The sequence below is a fragment of the Asterias amurensis genome, chromosome 20, assembly GCF_032118995.1.
Source record: "Asterias amurensis chromosome 20, ASM3211899v1".
NCBI lineage: Eukaryota > Metazoa > Echinodermata > Asteroidea > Forcipulatida > Asteriidae > Asterias > Asterias amurensis.
The window spans coordinates 2,560,562-2,573,079 of NC_092667.1; the positions used below are offsets into that span (position 1 = coordinate 2,560,562).

Consider the following 12,518-nt stretch of genomic DNA (forward strand, 5'->3'; position numbering starts at 1 on the left):
GGAAGTTAAACTTAAGACGTTGTAGGCCCTAGTATTAATATTTATGAAGTTACGGTTGGGGTTATTTCATTTCGAATTTCCATCACGCCCTGACGGGCCGCAGGCTCGAATTCCAGGGGATGATTACGACCCAGAGATCTCTGCTTATGAGTAGCGGACAGGAATCACATCCAAATGATGCTTTCTAACGTATAGTGGGCTCCATCCTTCATTTAACCGGTCTATCTCATGGGTGGTTCTCACCACATCAAACATGTCACATAAACTGATGAAGTCTGGCCCTTTGCGATCTATCAACGTGGAGGGATAAACATGCTCTCTACAACTTCCCTCATATCACACCGATGCATATAAACACACTACATGTATATTTAACGGTTGGGCACAGCCACGTTAAAATCAAACCAGTCCTAATACGCTTTCTCTTAAAGACGAGCAGAGTATACTGTTCGAAACGTCAAGACCGACCAAACCGGTTCTATTCAGAGCCAACAATCCCTCAAAAGAGAACGATTACATGGTTTTACCCGCAAGTTTACTATTACATAGTTTATTCCCGTCCTAATTAAAAATACGTGATTTGTTTTATGTTTAAACCTGTTATCTTCTATCACAGCAGTTACTCTATTAAACTCAACCAGGAAAACTTATTCCAGAAGAAAAAAACGAGCACAGAAAGTGAAAAACACCCTTTAAAAAGCAGCACATGCACCATTTCATTTTCGGTGTTTTTCCCCCTGTTTCCTTCTTCCTATCTAAGGTCGCGTGCCACGGTTAGGTTCAATAGACCCCTTCGCGAGTACCTCATGAATTATTTAACAGCTGAACCGGTCGCGTACGTAGGCGTGGCTTGGTCCAGGCGGCACGTGGCGGGCCTGAATGGGGTGCGTGATTGGCATGTGGGTTGACATTTTGGGTTTAATGGCGGGGTCACAGTGCCAGGTTTTGGTATCCATGGAGAAACCATAGAGCAGTGGTAGAGGGCTGTTCCATTGGTACGCCATACACCCTCACCCGGTTTACCTTCAAAGTTTCAAAAGCAAAGTTTCATAATTCTCTGCATTGTAAAAGAGCTTTGTGTATTGGTATTATAAAGTATTGACATAAATGTGAGTTTGAATTTAATAAAAGCCCACTTACCCATTCCTTGAATTTATGTCCGTCTGACGTTTGCTAACCGATCAAGTTCTTTACTTTCTCAACATGCAAGGATCCCCAAATCAACCTGTAAAATCAATCAATTAATAGTTTTTAAACAAATTTAAATATAAATACCGTTTGCGAACTGAACAAGTTACTTTCTGAACATGCAAGGAACCCCAAACCAACCTGTAAATACCAATCAATTAATAGTTAAACGTTTGGAAAAACATACGTTCATTTTCATTCAAAATGGATTCATTTTCATCCAAATAGGATTAAAAACTAGACTTGTAAAACGTTTCCGGTCAAATCTGTAAGTTTTATGGATATCCTTCAAAATACTTTAACGGTGGATATAAATACATTTATCAAGGAGAGGATCTTAGGGAATATTTCCATTAACTTCAAGAAATAAGATAGAGACACTCAAGGTAGCATTTTTTCACGGCCATATATCAAAGTAATTGACATTACGTAGCATTTCAGATTTTAGCAAATCACTGCTAACTTATTCCAAGGGTTCAGTAAATATAAGCTCATTCGGCCTTGTGGTGACAAGACTCCACAAGAGTAGAGTATAAATATTACCAAATATTATAATATTAACTATAAAGAGATATTAGAATCAAAACTAAGTAATGAAAACACTGGCAGGAAAAGCTCAAATGACACAGGACAAATCTGTATTGTTAATCTTGATAAAGCACACGCGATCAAAACCCAACATTCACATAACTGACCCAATAAATAGAACATTGTCGCTGTGGATGCACGATTCACGCTCGCCATTCAACATCAGCACCATACTTGTGTTTTTTTGTTAAAAAACGGATGGGTGACCACAGCTCATCATACCCTGAAACATTTATTTATACCTATTCTGGAATAAAGTATTCTCATAAAATCAGGGCTCACTGCAAATCGCCCCTTTTGGATACTACTACATCTCAGGCGTAGCTTTAAAAATCATCAAACGTTTCTTTCGAATAACCTGTAGGCCTTCATGAATATTAGACAAGACGATTTCATCATGATCATTATATGTTATACCCCTGGGGCGTAAGAGGTCAAAATACACAACTGATTGATTTTTCAGATAATGTGTATGAAACAGGCAGGTAGCACGTACCGTACTACACTAATATTGTAATTTTAGGAAGAGCCAGTTTCGGGTATGTATGAAGAGCCAGTTTCGGGTATGTATATTTCAATTTAATAAACAGTATTCAACTGACGAACTGTTCGCTCGGTCCAGGAAACCTACATGATAGTTTCCTATAACTGGAGACAATCATTTCTTACTCTGATTCAATGATACCATTCCTTTTTCAACCAGCAAACTCATTTCCATCTTTGTTCTAAACACACTCACTTACACCAATAATGTGGTATATATTCATGATTAGAATTTTGTGACGCTATCACCCATTTTTATTTGACAAATGCCTACTGAATAAACTGGGCGTTTCGGGACAACATCCTGAACTTTTATTGTCGATGTAAACAATTCTCAGAACACTTCTATCAAAAGTGTAAGTTTTCAGACTGAAATCACTGAAGTGTAGTGCCTTCCTTGTTCTAATGAAAATGTGCCCTAAAAAGAAACCCCACTTTATGGAGAAAATAACCTGTGGCAGAATTGAGCAGGACCCAATTTCATAAAACTGCTTAAGCATAAATAGTTGCTTAGCACAACAACAAAATCATGCTTAACAGATATGGATACCAGCCAAACTGCCAAGTCACATGTACAAAGTGTGACTGGTATCTTGCTCGTTTCTACTAAGCAAAAACATGTTAAGCAACATTTCCTACTTAAGCATCTCTTTGAAATTGGGCACCGAACTCGGTATTATCTTAAGTGAATTTAGGCTGCGATCTCCAGTTTGATATTTTGTTATTTGTTTCAAGAGAAAAAAAAACAGTTTTTTTAATAATAATGTCAATCAATATGGACACCTGTTCGGTTCCATTCGATTCGATTCAGATGTTACCAAAACAAGAGTTACTTTGCATACAAAACACTCCAACAACTTAAATTCAACCTTGAATTCAATCTAAATCTTGTCCAGGTTTATATATATAAACAAAATGAAAAGAAATTAAACCATTGTGAAATTGAAATGAAAATGTTTCATCTCACAATGGTGATGACACACGCATATTGTTATGTTTTAACACTCAGGAGAGCCAATGGTGACCCCCATACACCTGTTTGCGTGTGCACGAATGCCAACAAAAATAAGTCTTGTCAGAACAACGTGTGCCAATCAAACATTTATAGATTTAACCTTGTTTTGGGGGGCAAATAATTGCTTCAAAAATGAAGATGGGTCTGTTGAACAATACTGTGTATAGACAGTGGATAGCATAAATCTGGCAGAGGTGACAATAGCAAACAAGCCCCTAACCTTGAAAGCTGTGCCGGTATGGAACGTGCGCCTGGCTTGGGATAGGGTTTGGGCGCGAGTAGGTAACACTTACCCATTTAATTTATTTTAAGGTCAAGTGACCCTACCTTCACAATTGCACTGGTATTGAAATTGGGACACAGTCTGCAACCTTTTATTATTGGTTTCACTATTAATTTTCATATGAATGGAACCATTTTTCCCCCTCGAAATCAAAACTAAGTCATTGCAAGTAAAACTCACTATAAGTAAGTTTGTATAAATCCTGTACTGATTTACACTTTATAGCTTTCGTTGCTAAATGCATGCGTCAAGATATTAGACTGTAGGTTTTCCACATCAAGATAAACTGATAACTCTAAAAGTAGGCATATGTTGGTGACAAATATAGAAAACCAAAAAAGTGAGAGCAAATTAATGGCTCTTTTTTGGAGCCCGCACCTCCATAAAAGTGATTTACACTTATTGCAAGTGCACGCATCTAAGAGGACAAAAGTGCGAACAAAATGTTTTTTTACGTGGCGTACATTCTTCATCATCTGCTATACACAGGTATCTACAGGACTACAGCCAACTATTTTTCAGTGACTCTTGGTACCATTATGCAGAATACGGTCATATCACCATGCAAAGCCTCAATCCACAAAGCTCAAAGATTTCAGTTGAATCTCGTTGACAGCAAGAAACTGCTGTGCATCATCGTGATAATAAAATGCAGAGCTCTCCGGGATGAGAAATCATAATTGTGTATTGAACAAGCGAGGTTTCTTAAAGCAATTTAAGATTCAATAGATTGCATTTTTTGCATGAGGGATAAAGAATAATTGTACATATTTATTTGGTTACCCGTTAAAAGAAAATAATAATAAAATCATATAATGTTAGATTCGTTGCTCTCTTCACAACATTTGTTTCATAATTCAATTCTCTACAATTCAATTCAGTAATTTATTGTCTGTGTTAAAAACATAGAATTTTGACATCCACTGGCCATCAGCGTGGCAAGGCCTGGACGTCAACGTTTGGTTGTTAATGCATGCTTGCCACTCTATTCTTGCAAAGTAGACGACTTAATACCCGCAGTCATTATTTTAGAGCAAAAAGGCTTCCCACTTTTTTGAACTCATGCTTGTATAAAAATTAAGAAGATCATTCCAGAAAAAGTGAACAGTGGAAATGGACATGAACACGTGCTTCATTTTCAAATTAAAACGGTTGCATAAAACCACCAATTGGACACCTTAAGTTGTTGCTGTTTTTTTAACTGCCACAATTTCATCCTTTCTGTGATGCATTTTGATATAATATGGATTTATTTTTCTGTCGACGTGTTACTTGTGTACACGTATTCAAGTGGCTAATATTGAGATATACCCTGATGTCAGACAAAAGTGACGCTATCAATGTTATTTTCACATTGCAAACATTACTGATTATGCGTAGGCCCCACTGCTCTCAGACTAACATAATTACACTGCTCTGTTACATAACTGTAAATACAGTTAAGTCATAATACGTGATTAAGCCTACTGCATGATAAATAACATTAAAGACAACCTCAGAATGAAGTTGCAATCAGTGATGATGTTTTGTAGTCAAATCCTTCTGAACGTGTTACCAACGTCAGCGGCATTGTTTGTTTCTTAAAGCTTTTGAGTCTAAAGTTATTTCTTCTGCGAAAAAAAAAGCACCCCGAGACAACAATAAACCCAAAGTTATGTCAATTATCAAAATTGCCTAAAATTTCAGTGAAATTTAAAACCACTATATTGATCGTTTCAAATATAGTCGTGCTTTACAAAATTACCAAAATGGGTTGCAATCCGACGATTCTTATTTTCATAAATTGGTGAGAATAAGGTCCTTGAATATCTAGGCTTGGTTCTTTTTTAAAGCTTCGTGTTTCTCTGTTGACATGGAAACCAACCACTTCATTTTCACCAACAGTAAAACAGGTCATGATACCCATTGGCCACTCGTGTGGGCAGGTGTCACATCTACGGGTACTCCTCCACGGGCAACCCATAGGGTGAAGGTTAAGACAATTACGGGTACCATATCACATCTGGCACGGCTCGTATAATTTTAAAACAAGACTAATCATGAAATATTGGCAAGGCTTTGAGCTTTGAGGCTCACACTGTGTTCATATAGAGTGGATTACAGCGGCTAAATCCTTCAATTTATTTTTTTAGTGGGATAGAATGAAGTGCTTTCAACTCGGGAACCAATTATGCACATTTTTGTTTGTTATTGAGGGAGCATTCCACCATCACGATTTTTCAAATAAAGTTTTATGTTGTCATCAAAACAATTTTTATTTAATTGTGAGAACTTGTTTTTCACAATAACATTAGATGTGAATATCTCCTTGGAGCCTATGGGATCGCCTAGCCGTGACAACAATACGCTGGTGGACAGTGATTTAATACAAGTCATACTTTACATACAGTCTTGCTTACTAGAAGTAGCTTACTTCTATGTATCCTTGGGTTGATTTCACAAAGGTAGTCCTAACTTAAGGCTAGTCCTAGGCAATGCTAAGATATAGGACTGGTCCTACTAGGCAATGCTAAGAGATAGGACTGGTCCTAAGTTAGGATGAGTTACTGGTCCTAACTTAGGACCAGTCCTATCTCTTAGCATTGCCTAGGACTAGTCATAAGTTAGGACTACCTTTGTGAAATCCACCCCTCATCCCAATGTCATAGAGCTGCAAATGCCATAGAACAACAAAGAATGCTCAACAATTTTCTGCTTAGCAAAAGTTAGCATGAATACTAGTCACAGGTGGCGCGTGGTGAAAGGGTATACTTTGGTCAGCTACCTGGTGCACAGGGAGCTGTGTGATCCAGAGGGGTGTCGTACAGTAACTTGAACAGCATGTTTACCTTGATAAGTTTTCGTGTATAAAGGCCACTACGTAAGTGTGCAGTGAACATCTGTGCGTGTGTAATTTGCACACAGAAACCAAAAAAGAAACCCCAAGCAAAATGTTATCGCCCAATTAACAGAAATTAATTCACCAAATGTGCATTTCTATTATTCTCCACTCCAGTTGTTGTTTGTACACAATAGTAAGCACGCTGTTTCTATTTATTTTCCGCGGAGATAGTTTTAGAACCTGGCGCTTGTGCTGGACTATAAAGTTCAGCTATAAATAGGAGTCGATTATGCGGCTATTAATAATTCTCTTTTAAACCATTCTACTTTGTTATCAGTGGTTTATAGGACGTCTACAGAGCAGATCAATATTATTGATAAGGTTGAAACAGGATGCAATCGGCCAATTGGTAATATTAATCCCTAGCATGTTGGCACCTGTTCTTATCCCCAAACGCCCCCTCACCTTTTCGAACCCACCCCCATCAAACCACCTTCGCCAAATCATTGACCTCCTTAGAATCTTCTAAATAAAACAGACAAATAAAATAGCTTAGATATTTACAATAATGACAATGTGGCTTTCGTTTTCTTTTTTAAATGCAACATTGTTGGTCAGATCGATTTTCTGCTGGGTTTCGAATCATGGGGGCATGAACCCCCAAGGCCACTTGGCAATTCGATCATCTATGGAAAATCGATGATAAGTTCCGGAACTCAAATCATCATGACCCCCCCCCCCCCCCTCGACCACCACCCACTCTTATTCATATCTACTAACAGGTCTTACCAAATTGTGTTATTGTCTTCAACTTTCAGCGTTCTTGTTTTCTCGATCTTTATTATCAATACACTCGTAAAGAGTAAAGGGTCTGTTGTTAAAAAAAGCAAAGCTTGATGAAAGACCGGAAATCTTGTCTAAATTTGGGGAAGGGATTTATGGTGGTGCCGTCAACTCCGCACCCCGCCAGCTGCCCCGGTCATAATCAGAGGAACGAGACGATTTCGTTTTAGGGTTTGTGTGGTGAGAAAACAAGCCTTATTAAACATTGTTCCCTTTGAACAAGAGGTAAGGGGCTTCGCAGGATTGTTTGAGCGGTACGGTATTAGTTGGGCACTCTTTGGAAAATACGACTTGGGCTTCTCTAATCCTGCTTTTATTTGGTAAAGGGAGACAAACAGTTCAATGATTACGTATCCCAGTTGCAGTTTTTAAAAGACCGTCGTACGCGTGGCACGTGTGGCGAGATAAACCGCCACGCGCCGGGCCATTCTGTCCCCGGCAACCCATGGAGCTCAGTGCGCTGATTGGCCACGGAGAATTTTAATGACGCACCCAAAAATAGAACTCGTCACTGGGTGACTCGTCACTAGTGCTGGCAAGGATAATGCTTGGTAGATATACATGGCATAAATCTGCAGAATATGTGTGAACCATGAAGGGTGAACAGTGAAGGATTTATCAAACTTTGATAGTTGTAAGAGCCTCTACAAGTAATTATTATTGCTAATGAGTGTGGGAAATGGGATGACGGGAAAGCTTAGAAAAAATAGGCCTACATGGTAATGACTGAAACTGGAATGCAGTTTGCCACATAGTCTTTATATTTATTCATTGGCCTTTATGTTGAGGTAAGAAATCTGCAGAGTTAGCAAAACTACATTCATTGTCCTTGCAAAACATGGGGTACTTTGTTTTCTCCCTTGCAACTCTATGTAATCAAACCAAGGCTGCAAGGGAAAATAGTCTGGTGCCTTTTGTACAATGAATATTAGCATCAACTAATGTTACTGGATACAGGGAACATGACCAAGATGGTGGCACCATGATAACGGTCGATACATTCGGTACAGCCATTCAAGGTTCTTGTACGTAACTACTGCAGAAGTGTATTTTTGCAAGAGACAGAAACTTTTACCGACAGAAACTTGGGACAGTCCCAGATTTAAAAATAGGTAAAATTCTGGTGGTTCCCCTATTCCGCCCGACGCCGAAGCCATTCTAAACGTGTTTTCTTTTCGCGTGCCACATCACACTAAAAAAATAAGATTATCACATTACAAACAAAGGTTTATTAAAACCCTATCAGATTAATCTTATACTTGACATTATCTTGTACTTGGGGGTCCCTGGGCGCTGTATGGAAAGAGATATAATGGCACCCACGTGGCAACAATACGCCCTGTTCGTTTTCGGAAAGTCTCTCAATGTGTGTTTATTGAGGAACAATAATGTTAAAGTTCATTGACAGAAAATGGGACAACAAAATACCCGGAAAAGTTCCTCTTTCAAGTTTAGATTTGTAGTAGTCATGGTATTCAAGTAAATAGCGCCATCACAACACCTGTCGGTAATAGTGTGCAAAAACTATGATACATTCGCAAAATAACCACAAAAACATGTTATCAATCCAATTGGAAATTAATCAAGCAATCAAATAAATAAACAAGATCAGTTGTAAAGTTACTGGGAAACCTGGTCCTTAACTCGGAAGGTACTGGGTTTGATTCCAATCAATTTCGCATATGTTCTCAGCGAAACTCGATATGGGGGCTACTCTCAGATGTGAAATCCAGTACAATTAAACAAGATAATTACACCTGGCCAGCAGGATTACATTATCTTATCGATAGGAAACATCGTTGGGGACTTCTAGCCCTCGAACCTCTAGACTCAAGTATAATGTCATGGTTTCATAACTGTACGTGCCTTATCATGATTTGGAGAGCATGTCGTAGACAGTGTTGCAAACAAAAACTTTATGTTTTCATACATTACAGTAGTTTACAGGATCACACACCCATATGTTCCCACCCCCTTTTGCATAATGTTACCTCACCACTGTGTTCAAACACCTCTGTTGCACTATGTTCAACACCCATATATATGCTCCCACACCCCTGTTGCATAATGTGCCACACCATGTTCCAACACCCCACCCATGTTCCCACACCCCTGTTCCCATACCCCTGTTGTACAATGTTCCCATTTCCCACACCCCCTGTAATCCCACATCCCTGGTGCACAGTGTCCTTCATAATTGTTCCCACACCCCTAAGTTTCTATTGTTCACACACTGCATAATGCTCCCACACCCCGGTACAGTGTGCCCGCCTAAACAGTTCAAATGTTTGGGATACCATCACAAAAATACCGTATAATAGCTTCTCTGTATGCCACTATCAGAAAAATTACCCCACCATCCGTCATCACTTTTAGAAGACTTTACAGTATAATTACATATAGTGCAGGACATTTATGTGTGTTCGTCAATCTTTTGAACGTTGCTTGGTTTTAACATATTGTTTGTCTTTGTTTGTTATTATTGCATTGATTCTATGTTTTAGATCTCATATTATAGATGATACGCGTGTAGAATTCCTCTGCTATAAAAACCGAAACTTGGATTCATATTGACACAGTATTTTCTCACGGAAACGCTGACAAACACAGATATGAAGTTCTGTGTCATTGTCAATGTTTATCATCCAATCTTGACAATACTATTCTGGAAATACACGATCTTTAGAGTCATGGACAACTTAACGACTCTCAAAGGTCGGTATAAAAATTGTTGCAAAGGGACTGCAGATATTTCAAAAGTCTGTTTTTTATTGAATGCCATCGAAAATCGTTTTAAGAGTTGTTTGTTAATTTCTTTTAGATATTCCCAAAAGCTTTTCTGTATGACAATTCGAGCCGGAAGGAAAACTATATGGAACTTGAAATGTTCCATATACTGATAAGTAAAACATAATATGTCACGAGCGAGCTATATTGCAGTTTAAAAAGACATACACCGTGTTTGGCAACAGCTCAACCCTCACATCCAAATATCTGTGCTTACAAGATATACATTGTGGGGTGATTTTTGTAGGTATGAACTGCACTTGTGTGATATTTTTACATTGTGGGGTGCACCTCACAATGTTTTTAACTGGAAAGATTAAAGAAATGGGATCATAGACAACACCTGAGGAAATAATAATAAATACTTCTGTCGTAAAAACCCGACTATTGCATTCCATACACGTTGAACTGGACGATACTGTGTCTTGACTGTGGTTGAGACAACACATTGACAACTAATTAAACACAGTCTTAAAACTGTATGTGATCTGGGATTCGTTTCCCTTGGAAATTAATTTGAAATCTTAATCTTTCACTGATGGGTTTTTCATCGAAGTGAAATTGTTTGGCAGCCATTGAGATAGCTGATTAATTAAACATGGAAATGTTGTGCGGAACTTTACTTGATAATAAATCGCCTGTTGTAACTTGTAAAGCTTACTACTGTTATTTTACTGGCATCTAACTATGCCATAATGGTCTTTAATCTATATTCAAGAAACAGCAGTGTTAAAGGTGTGGTAAACCACACGTTTCGCGAAGAGTAAAATTAAGTTTATCCTAAATTAAGATCAAACTTCACCAAATTGTTGGTCCTGGTGAAAACATAAAAATCGGTCAGTTTTGTCTGACAGGGATTTTATAAGCACGTGTGAAATATGACTGAATTAATCGTTAAAAAACAGCGACATTTTGGATCTCCAATGCCGGCTTCTCGACTTTTAACAGTGTTTCAGAACTTTTAAAACTGTTCCTGACATAATATTTCTCTACAGGATTATAACTTGTATATAACTTCATAATCAGGAATTTGTCAGCTTGAAACTTAGCAGTGTTTGGCCCGATAATACCAAATCATACGTTGTCTTTAAGCAAGTGAAATTCTACCCTAAGTCTTAATTAATTCCGATCTGCGTCTTTAGTGACAGCTGCTCACCTGCAGTTGAACCTACTATATGTTATTTTACATGTTTTTCGCATTAACAATGGTTCTGTAACCTTGCTCCTTTGCAAGACGACTCGACACTGATACATTATTCAAAGCACAGTGGCAGTTATTATTTTATAAACCCGTAATAGTGCAAGCGATTATGACAAAATAACATGTGACAGTCTTGAAGGTCGAGCATTCGAAGTAACTACACTGTTAGGCAGACCAACCGTGAGGTAAATGATTATTTTGAGGCGTGTACTGGTCAAGGGCCTGCCGGTCTGTGGGCCTTCTCGCCCGGGGGAGTTGGAGGTGAGTGTCGGGTCATGTTCACGTTCAGCCGCGTTGCAGTCAATAGTTTGTTGTGTGACGTCGAGGTCAGAGCGAAGAATGGTTTTCATTTAATACATTAAACACACTCTGAATATGAAAAGAACGCGAAGCTGGTGATAAAACTTAAAAGAAATCAAATCGTAGAACGATCGCCGGTTTGGGGAAATTAAATGTTTCCAACGATTGGTATTAAATTATGTGCTCAGATATCACAGTATTAATACGTTCATCATGCTAATCAACATTTTTAACACAGCCGAATTATTTTAAAACAAATTTGGTTTTCAGATTCCTGAAAACAGGATCTTGTTAATTCAATGGGTGACTTTCAGGACAAAATCTTATGATTAGACGAAGTTAATTTCAAATCCCCAAATGTATTCCCAACAAAATTGAGCATAGACCTACGCAAGAACAAATTACAGTGCATTTTTTTTTTAAACAATTTTGGTTTTCAGTTTTGCCAAAATAAGATATTGTTAATTATTTGGGGGAAAACCTTATGATCAGACGAACCTTATCTACAAATCATCAACATTTATTAGCATACATAGATCACTAAAAAGCAGGCTTAATACACGTTCAAGTCAAGTCAAGAGTCATACTACGGCACATCTTTCACCCCAGAAGAAAACTCTATGTTTGAAGACTCAACTTAAGATGCTCTGCCTAGGACGGCAGGCTTGAGGATTAACGCTACTTTTTGTACACAGGAAATGAAAAAGGGGACGTTCACAATCATGATCGATCCCAAACTATACTGAGCCTGACCGAAAAATCGAATCTACATTAGAGCAAACTGTATAGTTTAGAGTTAGAGGAGTTCTGGACTAGAGGTTAAGAATTTACTTAATTTTGTTTAAAGACCACATTAATATAATATTGCGAGAAAGATTCTGCTAGGGTCGAAACGTCAGGCCATTAACTATTGTCTTACATTTATACCATAGGTCATTTTTGTTGGTAA

At 38.1% G+C, this 12,518-nt stretch overlaps 1 long non-coding RNA gene across 1 annotated transcript in view; it reads right to left on the bottom strand.

Annotated features, from left to right (window-relative positions):
• The window catches only part of LOC139952245 (uncharacterized), a 186,496-nt gene that overhangs the window by 94,882 nt on the left and 79,096 nt on the right, over positions 1-12,518 (bottom strand). Inside the window, exon 11 of the long non-coding RNA XR_011787877.1 lies at positions 1,141-1,225. This is a non-coding gene — a long non-coding RNA (uncharacterized lncRNA). The remainder of the gene's footprint in view (positions 1-1,140; positions 1,226-12,518) is intronic.